Raw genomic sequence first — 15,855 nt, 5'->3', positions numbered from 1 at the left:
TGGGGTAAATGTGATGCCTAAGTCCCTCTCCCATTTGTGGATAAATGGTGGGGGTCGACTCCTCCTCCTGACTACTCAATAGGTTGTACAGGAGGGAGAGGGTGTGTCGCACCGTTTCCCTTTTGTGACAGATGGATTCATAGGGTGTCAGGTCTCTAGGAGTGTAGGGGGCCCTTTGTATGGCCAGAAGAAAGTGACGAAGTTGATAAGCACTAAACAAGTCAAGCGGAGGGTCAGAAAGCTCGGCGATAGTTTGCGTGGTCGGGAGCCCTCCCGAGGGCCACACCTCTCCCAGACGCTGTTTCCCCACCACTGTCAACTGTCTCAGTTTCTTGTTGGTAAATCCCGGTGGGAAGTCTGGATTACCTATAACCGGAGTCATTGGTGATGGCAGGGGAGCAATGTGTGTGCAGCGGAACAACCTCCGCACAACAGCCAACGTAGCTCCCACTATGGGGTGACCTCTGAGGTCTTTTGGTAGGGAGGACAGGAGCCACGGGGAGGTCAATAGGGGAATGGATCCATCCTCAATCTCCATCTCCACCCACTGCTTGTGTGGGCCATTACAATGCCAATCAACGACTCTCGCTAGCAGAGTCACTCTGTAGTATTGTCTGAGATATGGGAGACCCAGACCCTCCTTGTCCTTTGGTCTGGCAAGCAATTGCAAACGGGCTCTGGGTGGTTTGCGCGCCCAAATAAAGTCCCGGAGCAGCACCTGCAGTTGTCTGAAAAAAATTGGGGGTAACCGGATCGGTAATGTCTGGAACATGTATAAGATCCACGGGAGGGCCGTCATTTTGAAGGCATTACAGCGCCCGAACCAGGTCAGTGTTAAAGCATGCCAGTTTCCCAAATCAGATTTCAGTCTATCCAGGAGAGGGACAAAATTAAGCGGGTACAATTGCGCTAAATCCGCTGCGATGTCAACGCCCAGGTAACGTATAGATTTTTCAGCCCAGTAGAATGGAAAAGCGGAGCGGAGCCTCTTGGCCTCACCATCTGGGACCGATATATTCAATACAGCCGACTTGGCACAATTGATTTTATAGTTTGATAGGCTGCCGTATCGCTGTAGAGACGCAAGTATATTGGGAAGCAAAATGTGTGGATTGGAGACAGAAAAAATTAGATCGTCAGTGTACGCTGCAATTTTGTGGTGTGCCGAGGGTTTGGATACGCCAGTAATATTCGGGTCATTCCGAACGTGACACATAAGTGGTTCCAGTGTCAGAATAAAAATTAGGGGAGACAGAAGGCACCCCTGCCTCGTCCCATTAGTGATGGGGAAAGAGTCCAAGCACCACTTGTTCACCCGTACCGCTGCCGACGGCGTGGAGTAAAGCGACATTACCCAGATCATCATGTTGGGGCCAAGACCTATATGTTCCAGGGTGGCCTGCATAAAGTGCCAGGCCACCCTGTCAAAGGCCTTCTCCGCGTCCGTTGACAACATAAGCAAGGGCCTTCCCTGTACATGCGCCGCATGGATTAAATTGAGGACTCGGGCCGTATTGTCTCTAGCTTCCGACTTATTTTTTATTTTTTTGCTTGTTTCCCAAGGTGACCATCTTGGCGTTTGTCAAGAGGGTTGAAAGTGCCTGAAGAGATTGCCTACGGGCACATCACCCTGAAAGCACCCGATCTCGTTTGATGTTGGAGGCTAAGAAGAGTCGGGCCTTGTTAGTACCTGGATGGGAGACCGCCTGGGAATACCAGGTGTCGTAGACTTCTTTTTATGTTGTTGGCGTTGACCTGTTTTTTTTTCGCTTGTTTCCCAAAGTGACCATCTTGGTGTTTGTCAAGAGGGTTGAGAGTGCCTGAAGAGATTGCCTATGGCCACATCACTCTGAAAGCACCCAATCTCATCTGATCTTGGAGGCTAAGAAGAGTCGGGCCTGGTTAGTACCTGGATGGGAGATGGCGTTGGAATACCAGGTGCCGTATTCTTCTTTTTATGTTGTTGACATTGACCTGTTTTTTTTCGCTTGTATCTCAAGGTGACTATCTTGGCATTTGTCAAGAGGGTTGAGAATGCCCAAAGAGATTGCCTATGGGCACATAACCCTGAAAGCACCCGATCTCCTCTGATCTCAGAAGCTAAACAGGGTTGGGCCTTGCTAGTACCTGGATTGGAGACCACCTGGGAATACTAGGTGCTGTAGGCTTCTTTTTATGTTGTTGGCCTTGACCTGTTTATTTTTTTTCACTTGTTTCCCAAGGTGACCATCTTGGCGTTTGTCAAGAGGGTTGAGAGTGCCCAAAGAGATCACCTACGGCCCCATCACCCTAAAAGCACCCAATCTCATCTGATCTCGGATGCTAAACAGTGTCAGGCCTGGTTAGTACCTGGATGGGAGACCGCCTGGGAATACCAGGTGCCATAGGCTTCTTTTTTTTTTCTTTTTTTTTATTTAGTAGTATGCGACATACAATGCAAAGGCAACTTCACAGAATGTGTGATACAAATAGTTACAAACAAACGATCATATTGCATGGATATCAGAGCCAATGGTAAGAAGTCCGAGGAGAATAGCACGTGTACAGCTTTGCGGTCATCTCAAGATGAGATTAAAGCTCCATCTCGTTGGGATCCTCTACCACTTAAAATATTATTGATACTAGCTCTGCTACCCTCAAAGAGTTTAGATATCCATAGATAGGGGAAGAGTATTGTGTAGTAGTCAAATGGGGTCGGAACATACCATTTTCTTTTCCCTTTTTGAGTTAAGAAGGGAAATAGTAGAACTGAAAGGAGGGAGAAGGGGAAAGAGAAGATTGGGGAAGGAAATGGCAGAAAAGGAAATGAAGGGGTAAGGGGGTGTCGTGGGTAGAGTGGATAGGGTGGGACCCCCAGGGAGCAAGAGATGTCCTCGGCTCACCAGCTCATCAGCTGTCCAAAGTTTGGAACAGTGATCTCCAACGATCACCATGAGCTTACTATGTCTCGCGGAGGTATTCTTCCGAAAAGCGAAACTGGGTCCAGTAGAACCATATGTTCCCATGCTCCTCCCTTTTATGTCTCATTGTGGCAGTCAGGTCTTCCATTCGTTCAATATCATTTACCCTTGCGAACCACTGGGTCACCATTGGAGCAGATTGCTCTTTCCACTGACTTGGGATGCAGGCCCTAGCTGCATTGAGGAGATGTTTAAGTAATGACTTATGATAACGCTTTCTCGACATAGGAGTTAGATTGAGAAGAACTGCTGCGGGATCATTGGCTAAGGAAATGTCTGTGAACTTGTGGATGAGTCTCAGGATAGGCTGCCAGAATGTTTGTAATTTAGGGCATTCCCAGAAAATGTGGAGAATGGTGCCAGCCTGTTGCCCACAGCGACAGCAGCAGTCAGATTGACCAGGGAATATTTTGGCCAACACCACCGGTGTACGATACCAGCGTGTGATCAGCTTATATGAGATCTCCTGATATTTACTGCAGAGTGACGACTTATGGGCGAAAAAGAGTATTCTGTCCTTCTGTGGTTTCGAGAATGTAGTTTGTAAGTCCCTTTTCCATTTAGCTAGGAAGGGTGGATCCGTGGAGGATTGTGCGTCTGTCAAGATTTGGTAGGACCTAGAGAGGGAACCACGAATTGGGCCATCATCCAGGCAAAGTTCCTCGAAGGGGTGGAATTGTCTAGAGAAGAACGAATGGTTAGGTAGTGATCCGAGGAAATGGATTAGCTGTCTAGCTCTCCAGCTATCCAATGCAACAGGTACTTGCTCTAGCAGTATGGTCCCCATGGGAATCAAGCCCGTGGGTCCAAGAAATAGGGCTGCTCTCAGATTCCCAAGCAGTAAAGACACTGTCCCTGCCTATCGTCCTCTTTCCCTGACCACCGCAACACACTATACAAGGCCGCCGCGCTGGCGGCCTTATATAGTGTGGGGTGTGTACTAAACCCCCCTGAGCTATAATTGGCCACAGGAATCCTGCCTGTGGTGAATTGTGGCTCTCCTCACAGAGGATGTCACATCTGTTCTTATTATATAGAACCTATTATGCTCCTCGTAAACTTTTTCAGTTTGGCCGAACGGCCGGACGCAAGTTGCCCCCGGTGCGGGAACATGGGGGGAGACATGATGCACATGTTTTGGAGATGCCCGAAGTTGATCCGCTACTGGACAGAGGTGACAGGAACCATTGATCGGGTGTTTGGAACCTCCACCAGGATGGAGGCGAAGTATTGTCTCCTGGGATTAGTTGAAGGAGTTGGAAACCCGGGAAGTAGCCAGATGGCAGTTCTGAGATGCCTATTTCAGGCAAGGAAACTGATTGCCCAACCCTGCTTAGCCTCCAATGTTGGCAATGACTTGGTTTTTTTCGCTTGTTTCCCAAGATGACCATGTTGGCGTTTGTCAAGATGGTTGAGAGTGCCCAAAGAGATCGCCTATGGCCCCATCACCTTGAAAGTGCCTGATCTTGTCTGATCTCGGAGGCTAAGCATTGTCGGGCCTGATTAGTAACTGGATGGGAGACCAACTGGGAATACCAGGTGCCGTAGGATTCTTTTTTTTTTTTTCAAATATAGACTTTATTTATTTAAACAATGCCCAACCTGGGCGCACATATAACATAAGACATACAGTTGGGATACATGGGGGGAAGGAAGGGAAAGTGCCCAGTAAGTTCGATACAGAGATAGAGGGGGAGGCAGACATAGCTTACATACAGTACATCTTAAATTAACATGAGTTCTTGTAAGGTCACGTTCATCATCATTCCGGCTACCACAGCCCATGTGGGCCGAAGCACTGCGCGAAGTAACCATGGACTCACTAGACGCCTAATTCTGAGCCGCCTCCCCCCTCTTCCCCACACCAGAACCCCATTGCCCCGGTAAACAATCAAACGTCCGAGGTCAGAGTCTAACAGTAAAGGGGACAAGGACACACAAGGGAGGAAGGCCGGGGAAGGCTGGGGGAGAGAGAGAGGAAAAAAAAAAAAAAGAAGGGGGGGAAAGGGGGGAGAGATCTGGTTGATTCCGGAACACCGCGCCATATACTTGGACCAGGTTGCAAACTATCTCACAGGGTCCTCAGGGAAACTCCTTCAGGGGAGAGAATAAACTGATGCCAGAGAGCCCACGTGGTTTTAAATCTTTCCTGTTGTTGCCTCCCAGATAGCACCAGGTCCTCTAGTTTACTAACGTCCTCCACCCTTCGAATCCAGGACACCACCGACGGTGGGGCCTGGCTTTTCCAGTGAAGCGGAATGCAGGCTCTGGCTGCATTCACCAGGTGACACAGAATGGACTTTTTGTATTTTTTAGTAGACATGGTATTATCATGTAGGAGAAAAAAGGCCGGGTCATCGGGGACGTTGTATTCCGTGAATTTTTGGGTAATGGACCTGACTATAGACCAGAAATGGGACAACTTCGGACAGGACCAAAATATGTGTAACAATGTGCCCTGCCCCTGACCACACCTCCAGCAAAGTGGCGAGGTGTTCGGATAGAAGGAGTGCAGTACCTGAGGGGTTAAGTACCACCTCGTCAGGAGTTTGTAGTTAGTTTCCTGTATTTTGGTACAAATGGTAGATTGTAGGGCAAAGGTTAACATACGTTGAGTCTGGCTCGAAGTAAATGTGCAGTTCAGCTCCTTCTCCCATTTAGTCAAGAAGGTTAAGTGAGTGTCATCGACCGGGGCGATAAGGAGGTTGTACATTGTTGACAATGTCCTCGGGAGTGCCCCGCATCCCGAACAGTGTTCCTCAAATGTAGTCAAAGGTACACCAAACTGCTGCGGAGATGGGAGGGCCCGAAGAAAATGTCTAAGCTGGACTGCAGTCCAGAAAGCCAGTTTGTAGGGGCCCGACGCGTCACACAGCATCTCTATAGAAGGCCAGTCTCCATTCGTCTGGAAGTGCCTCGCTTGTGTGCAGTTCCTAGTAAACATAGCTGACATAATTTGGCGGTCCAATCCTGGAGGGAATCGAGGGTTCCCCAGAATGGGATAGAGCGGAGAGTTAGACGTGGATAGTGGCCCGTCTGAACAGTACGTCGATCCCACCCGCAGCGTTACCCCTATCAGGGGATGATTTTTCATATTCTTAGGGAGGTGTGCATAGCACCAGATAGCTCCCTGTAGTGGCACCTGCGTTTGGGCTTGTTCTAACCGGGTCCACAGCTTGAAATCCCGGTGGCGACCCCAGTCAATAATCCTACCGAGATGAACCGCATGGTAGTATTTCTTCACATCCGGGACTGCGAGGCCCCCGTGAAGTTTGGGTAGGGAGAGTAGAGTCCGGGCCAGTCTCGGTTTTTTATTTGCCCAGATAAATCTAGTAAACATCCCATGTACCTGTCGAAAGAACGAGGCGGGGACCAGGACGGGCAGTGCATGCAGTAAATATAAAAATTTGGGTAAGATGCACATCTTGATAAGGTTGCACCTGCCAAACCAAGAGTGTAGGCCTTTATGCCAGGACTCCAGCAAGGTGCGGGCTCTAGTCAACAGGGGTGGAAAATTAAGCTTAAAGATGTGGTCTAGATTCGCAGGAATCAAGGTCCCCAAATATGTCAGTGCCACGGTTGTCCATTTAAAATTAAAACTGGAGTGGAGTGTGTTCATGGCGACTTGCGGGAGTGCTACTCCCATAGCCTCCGATTTAGTGTAGTTAATTTTCAGGTTAGAGATCCGTCCGTACTCCTCAAATTCCCTGAGGAGATTCGGGAGGGATATTGCCGGGTTCGAAAGGGAAAACATCAAGTCGTCCGCATAAGCGGAGACCTTGTATTGGACACCCCCCGCTATCAGGCCTTGGATATCAGGATTGTTTCTAATTTTGCATAAGAAAGGTTCCAGGGAAAGGGCAAAGAGAAGGGGGGACAATGGGCAGCCCTGTCTAGTTCCATTTTTAATAGAAAGGGGGTCTGACAGGACCCCATTCACTTTAATTTGTGCTGTCGGGGCAGCATATATCTGGGTAATCCAATGAATCATTTTTTCACCTAGTCCCACGTGCCGGAGAACCGCGAACAGGTACTCCCAGTTAACCCTATCAAAGGCTTTTTCTGCATCGGTGTTTAAAAATACGGAAGGTGTGCTGGTTTGATTAGCAATATATATTAAGTTCAACACTTTAGTCGTGCTGTCTCTAGCTTCCCTCGAAGGGACAAAACCCACCTGGTCTAGGTGAACCAGGGTCTGTAAGTGACGGGCTAACCGGGTCGCTAAAATTTTAGTAAACAGCTTGAGATCAGTGTTCAGCAGCGAGATTGGTCTGTAGCTACCACAAACCAAGGGGTCCTTACCGTCTTTAGGGATGACCGTGATATGGGCCCTGGTGGTGTCATGAGCGAAGGTGGCCGTGTTCCCTATAGCATTAAAGAAACCCACCATATGAGAGCTAAGGGCCGGGAGCAGGGTCTTATAGTATGCAAGGGTAAAGCCATCTGGCCCAGGTGCCTTTCCAGGTTTAGTCAGCTTAAGCGCCAGTTCCAGCTCGTCTGTAGTGATCGGGGCCTCTAGTTCAGCTATGTTTTCAGGGGACAGAGTAGGGGTCTGGCTGGATGATATATAAGCCTCCATCTGGGGTTGTCCCCCCTGCGGGGTCGGTAGGTTATAGAGAGTGTCGTAGAAATCTTTAAATGTTCCCGCAATCTGATGCGGGAGGCCGACGGTTGCGTTCGCTGTCGTCTTAATCCGGGGGATATAGGTCCGCGTCTTAATGTCTTTGACCGCCCTAGCTAGGATGCGACCGCATTTATTCCCGGATTCGTATGCCATGAGCCTACATTTTTGTAATGCAGCCTTAGCTTTATGTCCCAGAAGGACATTGATCTGACTCCGGAGAGAGGACAGTTCAGCCTCCACATGAGGATCCGGGGAAGCTTTGTGGTGCGACTCCATGACTTTGAGTTTAGCCAGAAGCGACTCCAGAAGTGTCCCGGTTTCTTTTTTGATACGCGAGCCGTGTTTTATCAGGATACCCCTAATAACTGTCTTATGGGCTTCCCAAACTGCTCCCGGTGAGGAATCGGTCGTTGTGTTAGTCTGAAAATAATAAATAAGTTCCCTAGTCACCTCCTCTAAGACCTCCGGCTGCTGCAGAAGGCTTTCATTTAGGCGCCAAAATCGCGTCCTCTGGGACGGGTTATTGGAGAGTTTATAGGTCAACGTAATGGGCGCATGATCCGACCATGTCCGCTGACCTATAGTGGAGGCGTGAACCGCATGGAGTTGACCGTGGGGTACAAGGAAGTAATCTATTCTCGTGTATATTTTATGGGGGGAGGAATAGAACGTGTAGTCCCGTTCTCCCGGGTGTTGAAGTCGCCAAATATCGATCAACTGCGTCTCATGCAGACATTTAATAATGCGTTTACGGGTTCCCGCAGGCATAGAGGATACACCCGACGACGTGTCGACGTTAGGGGCCAGGGGTATATTCCAGTCTCCCCCCAGGATCAATTGGCCCTCTTGAAATTCCGACAGTTTAGCAAGCGTGCGTCGCAGAAAAACATCCTGGCCGTCATTTGGGGCATAGACGTTCGCCAACGTCAACTGAACATCCCCAATGCGACCCTTGAGGAACACATAGCGACCTCCCGGATCGATCCTAGAATCCTGAAGAGTCCAGGGTATTCTACTGGAGATAAGAATGGAGGCCCCCCGAGATTTCGTTTTATTGGTGGAATGGTACGTCAGGGGGAAAAATCTGTTTTTGAGGACCGGCAACCTATCCTCCCTGAAATGAGTTTCCTGGATATAGACTATATCGCTGCGATCCCGCCTCAAGTCATGCAGCAACATACGCCGCTTCTTAGGGATATTGAGGCCTTTCGCATTCAAGGAGTATATTCAGAGGCTCTCCATCCTCAACCAGAAGGGGAGGGTGAGAAAGGGGAAAGAAGAAAAAAAAAGGGGATATATATATATATATATATATAGAAAGGGGAGAGGGTCACCCCAGCCACCCAACCAGGAGCGTCACCAGGGAAAAAGGGGGGGGAAGGGCAAGGTAAGGCACGAACAGAGGGGATTAAGGGAAGGGAAGGGAAGGGTACTAGCTAAGGGCAAGCAAAAAGCTTGCGTGGCACGTCTCCACCCAAAACGGCTGAGGACGTGCCGGCCTACGTGAGGGAAGTGGCTTGAAACAACTGAGGAGGGGCGCTTCCGGCCCTCCCCGACACCCCGGGGCCCCAGGAGCAGCTAAAGTATGGTCCAACGGCACCAATAAGATCACCCTCCCCCGCAGCCCCACGGCCTAGCCGCGGGGGGGGGAAACCCCGAGGGCATCAGGAGGGGGGCCATCAACTCCACTCCGAGGGCTCCGCCCCATCATGCTCTAAAAGCGGCTAACCGCCCCAATAACAACGGAGCACAGAGCAGGACCCCTGGGCTCCCAAGGGGCGGGGGAGCAAGTATGGCACATCCCCGGGAGGGGTGTAGGTCCCCCATCTACAGTCCAGCACCCGACCCACCTAGAAGCCAGGCTCCCTATCAGGAGGCGGCTCCCGATAGGCACGCCGGTGCCAACATCTACCATTCTCCCGGCGTGCAGAGAGATTAAACTGAACCCGCCAGGAACAAGGGGGGATCCAAAATAACACATAAAACAATATAGTAAAATAAACACATAACAACATGGAACATTGCGTATCTGGGGAGGGTCCCCAACCGAGCATCAACAGTCCCCCCTGAGTCAAAAAGGGGGCAGCTACCCCAACTGGGGAAGGGGGGCAAAACCCCCAAAAAGGCCCCTCCCCCCGAGACAGGGGCGAACGGATTCTGCAACTGAAAAAAGGTTGTGAAAGCAATGTCCCAAAGTCCCTCAGCTGCCCCCCAGTGCATCAAAGAAAAATACCCACATGTCTCCCTGGGCTCCACATCTCAGCCAGGCGTAGTCCAGTGTTCCCAACAGACCTCGGGCATGGGGGAGGGGGCAATCCTTGGTACACATGGGAGTTGCAGTGTTAAATCCTCCAGTCACCGACATAGCAGGTACGGGGGGGTTCACCAGCCCAGCAGACCACCCCCCCAGCAATCTGTCTCAACATAGTCACCCCCGCAGGCCTAAAAGGCCGGATTGTCTGTCCCTCCCGAAGGGGTCCCCCGGGCAAGACGGCCAGGACAGTCAGTAGCCCCCACCTCCCAAGCGTCCCAAGTCCATCTCCAGCACAGAGTGGGACACAGTAAAGCCATCGCAGCGAACTGCACTCACGCAGCCCGGGGGGGGGGAATGGTGCAGCGTAGGGGCAGCAAACAGGGCAGGATTGTACCTCATACAGCGAGCTGCCTGTGCTCACAACTCACGTGCCCTCTCCGGCGTAGTCGTCCTGGAGCCACGGCAACGTCTCTGTGGTCTCGGTTGGGCAGACCCCCACGAGGATTGCAGTCCGGAGCGGCCCCCCGGCGGAGGAAGGAACATCAGCCAATTCGGAATTCTGAAAGGATCCACACCCAGGAACGTGAATAGAGCAGGTAGGTCTCCCGGAGAGCGAAGGTGGAACGACTGCTGGTCTCTTCTAAAAGTAACTGCGAGTGGGTACCCCCAGCGATAGGTGACACCACGCCGGCGGGCAGCTTCTAGCACAGGGCGAAGCATGGCTCTTCTCTGCAGCGTTGCACGGGAAAGATCAGGCAGGATTCTAACATCTGCTCCGTCAAAGTCCACAGTCCCAGCCTCCCATGCCCTGCGGAGGATTAACTCCTTATACTAGTAACGATGGAGGCGGCAGATGACATCTCGCGGCCTATTGACGTCCTGTGGCTTTGGTCCCAGCGCTCGATGGATCCGGTCGAACTCCAGGGTCTGCGGAAGGGGCTCGCCTGGTAGTCTGCGGAAAATGGCGGTGGCTGTAGCGGCCAAGTCCTCCGAACCAGTCGCCTCCGGGAGTCCTCGCAGACGGATATTATTCCGTCTGCTTCTGTCTTCTATCTCCTCCTGATGGAGTTGAAGTAGGGTAGCCGCATCAATGTGTGCTTCCTGAAGGCGCTCCAGCGCACTGACCCTGCATTCCATGTCCGCCGCTGCGGTTTCCCCATCAGGCGCACCGTGATAGAGCTCAGTTCACCCCTCACCTCTTTCATATCCTGACGGTGCTGTGCCTCCAGTCTGCTAATAAGGGATTCGATGTCCGATTTAGTCGGGAGAGCCCGGAGGAGCGTCCAAAGCTCCGCATTACCTCCACTTCCCATAGAAGACATCAGTGGGGCTTCCGAGCCCGATTGCAGGTCAGGCGGAGTGTCCGCAAGCGAGTCAGAGCCCAGCGAGACTGCCGGCGAGGGCGGCCCGCTCACCAGCGCCGCGCTCCTCTCTCCATGTGTGTCCGCCATCTTAGGGGGAACAGAAGGCAGCTGCGGCTGAAGCGGTGAGAAAAATTGAGCGATCTGCCCCCCGGAGCCTCTCGGTCTCTCGCGCCTGGATTGCCCCTTGGTCTTCCTCCACTTAGCAGACATGCCGTGATCTCAAAACAGTCCGGTGATCATAATAGGCGCCGGTAGTCGGGGAAAGGACGGGAGCACGGAACACACGCGTCCTCACCCAGCCATGTCCAGGCCACGCCCCCCGTAGGATTCTTTTTATGTTGTTGGCGTTGACATGGTTTTTTTTTTCCGCTTGTTTCCCAAGGTGGTCATCTTGGCATTTGTCAAGAGGGCTGAGAGAGCCCAAAGAAATCTCCTACGGCCACATCCCCCTGAAAGCGCCCGATCTCATCTGATCTCAGAGGCTAAGCAGGGTCCGGCCTGGATAGTACCTAATTAAAGGTGCCGTAGGAATCTTTTTATATTGTTGGCTTTGACCTGTTTTTCTTTCGCTTGTTTCCCAAGGTGACCATTTTAGCATCAGTCAAGAGTTTTGAGTATGTCCCAAAGCGTTCGCCTGAGGTCACATCACCCTGAAAGCGCCCGATCTCAGACGCTAAGCAGGTTCTGGGTCAGATGGGAGACCGCCAGGGTCTATGTTGTTGGCGTTGACCTGTTTTTTTTCACTTGTTTCCCAAGATAACCATCTTGGTATTTGTCAAGAGGGTTGAGAGTGTCTAAATAGAACACCTATGGCCACATCACCCTGAAAGCGCACAATTTCATCTGATCTCAGAGGCCTAGCAGTGTACGGCCTGGTTAATACCTGTATGGGAGACCATCTGTGAATACCAGGTGCCGTAGGCTATTTTTATGTTGTTGGCGTTTACCTGTTTATTTTCGCTTGTTTCCCAAGGTGACCATCTTGGCGTTTAACAAGAGGGTTGAGAGTGCCCAAAGAGATCACCTACGGCCCCATCACCCTGAAAGCGCCCAATCTCATCTGATCTCAGAGGCTAAACAGTGTCGGGCCTGGTTAGTACCTGGATGGGAGACCGCCTGGGAATACCAGGTGCCATAGGCTTCTTTTTATGTTGTTGGCTTTGAACTGTTTTTTTCGCTTGTTTCTCAAGGCGACCATCTTGGCGTTTGTTAAGAGGGTTGGGCGTGTCTTGAAGAGAACGCTTACGGCCACATCACCCTGAAAGCACCCGATCTCGTCTGATTTCAGAGGCTTAGCAGCGTCAGGCCTGGTTAGTACCTGGATGGGAGACTGCCTGGGAAGACCAGGTGACATAGAAGGATCTGGCCTGGTTAGTGTCTTGATTGGGAGATCGCCTGGGAATACCGGATGCCGTAGGATTCTTATTATGTTGTTGGCTTTGACCTGTTTTTTTTCCCTTGTTTCCCAAGGTGACCATCTTGGCATTTGTCAAGAGGGTTGAGAATGCACAAAGAAATTGCCTACGGGCACAACACCCTGAAAGCGCCCAATCTCGTTTGGTCTCAGAGGCTAAGCAGGGTTGGGCCTGGTTTGTACCTGGATGGGAGACCGCCTGGGTTTTCCAAATGCTGCAGGCTTCTTTTTATGTTGTTGGCGTTGACTTGTTTTTTTTGTTTGTTTCCCGAGGTGACCATCTTGGCGTTTGTCAAGAGGGTTGAGCATGCATTAGATCTCAGAGGCTAAGCAGGGTTGGGACCTGGTTAGTACCTGGATGGGAGACCGCCTGGGATTTCTCGATGCCATAGGCTTTAGTTTTAAGTTGTTGGCATTGACTTATTTTTTTTATTTTTATTATTCTTTTATTAAGTAGAACATAAATATAACAGTCAACCATACAGCATGACCCAGGGTCACAATTACATGTAAAACAAAAAATAGGCAGCCAAATAACTCTGGGTTCTCAGAGGGGAGTCCTACAGTTTCATGCAGAAAAGAGAGAAACCCCACCTCCGACATGTAGTACAGTAGTACTGAGTAACAGAGTAGTGCAGCTCTGTTCAGACAAATGTAATCATGGAGAACAACTGGGACCACAGCAAGCCAGCTTATCATGACCTACGTGAACCAGAGTAAAATATGAGCCTGTCATGTCCAGAACCCTGGGGTTCTTCTGGGTCCCGAAGGCTAGTAAGGAGACAAGGCATAGTCAAAAGGGAGGACGGGGGAAGAAGAGAGTGCAAAGACGGAGAGAGAGGAGGTGGGGGGATGGCGGCGGGGAAAAAAAGAAAAATAAAGACAAAAAGGGAGGGGGGGGAATGCCACCCAGGGCAGACATGGCCTACGTAGGTAAACGTTAGATCTTCAGTCGTTTTCTGGGACAGAGGCACTGCTCACCTCCCGAATGTAGTCTCGAGTACCAGTAAAATACTTCCAGGGCCTCCATGTAACACTAAATGCCTCTTCAGTGTTGTGAAGGGTGGCGGTCAATTCTTCCATCCGGAGAATATGATTGACTTTGGAATACCACAGCACCTTGGATGGGGGCTGAGGCTGCCTCCACAGTGCGGGAATGCAGGCCCAGGCGGCATTCAGGAGTTGCATCGTGAGGGTTTTTTTGTATTTTCGAACAGGCTGTTCGGGCAAGTGTAGAAGGCACGCTGCTGGGAACCCAAAAGTTCCTCAAGGCCGGGCATGCCCAGAAAAGGTGTCCCATGGTCCCCGTATCTGAATTTCACCTCCAACAAACATCCGGGATCGATCTATCCATTTTATTCAGAAGGTATGGGACTCTATACCAGCGTGAGACTATCTTGTATCCTGATTCTTGATATTGGTTTGCGATGGAAGCTTTATGTACTAAGGTCAGGATCTTCCCTATCTGTTGTGGGGTAAATGTGATGCCTAAGTCCCTCTCCCATTTGTGGATAAATGGTGGGGGTCGACTCCTCCTCCTGACTACTCAATAGGTTGTACAGGAGGGAGAGGGTGTGTCGCACCGTTTCCCTTTTGTGACAGATGGATTCATAGGGTGTCAGGTCTCTAGGAGTGTAGGGGGCCCTTTGTATGGCCAGAAGAAAGTGACGAAGTTGATAAGCACTAAACAAGTCAAGCGGAGGGTCAGAAAGCTCAGCGACAGTTTGCGTGGTCGGGAGCCCTCCCGAGGGCCACACCTCTCCCAGACGCTGTTTCCCCACCACTGTCAACTGTCGCAGTTTCTTGTTGGTAAATCCCGGTGGGAAGTCTGGATTACCTATAACCGGAGTCATTGGTGATGGCAGGGGAGCAATGTGTGTGCAGCGGAACAACCTCTGCACAACAGCCAACATAGCTCCCACTACGGGGTGACCTCTGAGGTCTTTTGGTAGGGAGGACAGGAGCCACGGGGAGGTCAATAGGGGAATGGATCCATCCTCAATCTCCATCTCCACCCACTGCTTGTGTGGGCCATTACAATGCCAATCAACGACTCTCGCTAGCAGAGTCACTCTGTAGTATTGTCTGAGATCTGGGAGACCCAGACCCCCCTTGTCCTTTGGTCTGGCAAGCAATTGCAAACGGGCTCTGGGCGGTTTGCGCGCCAAAATAAAGTCCCGGAGAAGCACCTGCAGTTGTCTGAAAAAAATTGGGGGTAACCGGATCGGTAATGTCTGGAACATGTATAAGATCTGCGGGGGGGCCGTCATTTTGAATGCATTACAGCGCCCGAACCAGGTCAGTGTTAAAGCATGCCAGTTTCCCAAATCAGATTTCAGTCTATCCAGGAGAGGGACAAAATTAAGCGGGTACAATTGCGCTAAATCCGCTGCGATGTCAACGCCCAGGTAACGTATAGATTTTTCAGCCCAGTAGAATGGAAAAGCGGAGCGTAGCCTCTTGGCCTCACCATCCGGGACCGATATATTCAATACAGCTGACTTGGCGCAATTGATTTTATAGTTTGATAGGCTGCCGTATCGCTGTAGAGACGCAAGTATATTGGGAAGCAAAATGTGTGGATTGGAGACGGAAAAAATTAGATTGTCAGCGTACGCCGCAATTTTGTGGTGTGCCGAGGGTTTGGATATGCCAGTAATATTCGGGTCATTCCGAACGTGACACATAAGTGGTTCCAGTGTCAGAATAAAAATTAGGGGAGACAGAGGGCACCCCTGCCTCGTCCCATTAGTGATGGGGAAAGAGTCCGAGCACCACTCGTTCACCCGTACCTCTGCCGACGGCGTGGAGTAAAGCGACATTACCCAGCTCATCATGTTGGGGCCAAGACCTATATGTTTCAGGGTGGCCTGCATAAAGTGCCAGGCCACCCTGTCAAAGGCCTTTTCCGCGTCCATTGACAACATAAGCAAGGGCCTTCCCTGTACATGCGCCGCATGGATTAAATTGAGGACTCGGGCCGTATTGTCTCTAGCTTCCGACTTATTTTTATTTTTTTTGCTTGTTTCCCAAGGTGACCATCTTGGCGTTTATCAAGAGGGTTGAAAGTGCCTGAAGAGATTGCCTACGGGCACATCACCCTGAAAGCACCCGATCTCGTTTCATGTTGGAGGCTAAGAATAGTCAGGCATTGTTAGTACCTGGATGGGAGACTGCCTGGGAATACCAGGTGTCATAGACTTCTTTTTATGTTGTTGGCGTTGACCTGTTTTTTTTTC

At 50.8% G+C, this 15,855-nt stretch overlaps 6 pseudogenes; all 6 read left to right on the top strand.

The window, feature by feature from the left end:
- Positions 1–1,612: 1,612 nt before the first annotated feature.
- Positions 1,613–1,731, top strand: LOC143936764 (5S ribosomal RNA; annotated as a pseudogene).
- A 100-nt stretch (positions 1,732–1,831) lies between these two features.
- On the top strand, positions 1,832–1,950 carry LOC143937518 (5S ribosomal RNA; annotated as a pseudogene).
- A 99-nt stretch (positions 1,951–2,049) lies between these two features.
- On the top strand, positions 2,050–2,168 carry LOC143937757 (5S ribosomal RNA; annotated as a pseudogene).
- A 103-nt stretch (positions 2,169–2,271) lies between these two features.
- On the top strand, positions 2,272–2,390 carry LOC143937774 (5S ribosomal RNA; annotated as a pseudogene).
- Positions 2,391–4,392: 2,002 nt separating this feature from the next.
- On the top strand, positions 4,393–4,511 carry LOC143936844 (5S ribosomal RNA; annotated as a pseudogene).
- A 7,713-nt stretch (positions 4,512–12,224) lies between these two features.
- On the top strand, positions 12,225–12,343 carry LOC143937655 (5S ribosomal RNA; annotated as a pseudogene).
- The last annotated feature ends 3,512 nt before the right edge of the window (positions 12,344–15,855 follow it).

Source organism: Lithobates pipiens, unplaced genomic scaffold (genome assembly GCF_037356315.1).
Source record: "Lithobates pipiens isolate NorthernLeopardFrog02 unplaced genomic scaffold, aLitPip1_a1.2 Scaffold_28, whole genome shotgun sequence".
Classification (NCBI taxonomy): Eukaryota; Metazoa; Chordata; class Amphibia; order Anura; family Ranidae; genus Lithobates; species Lithobates pipiens.
This window is presented reverse-complemented; position numbering and strand designations above follow the sequence as displayed.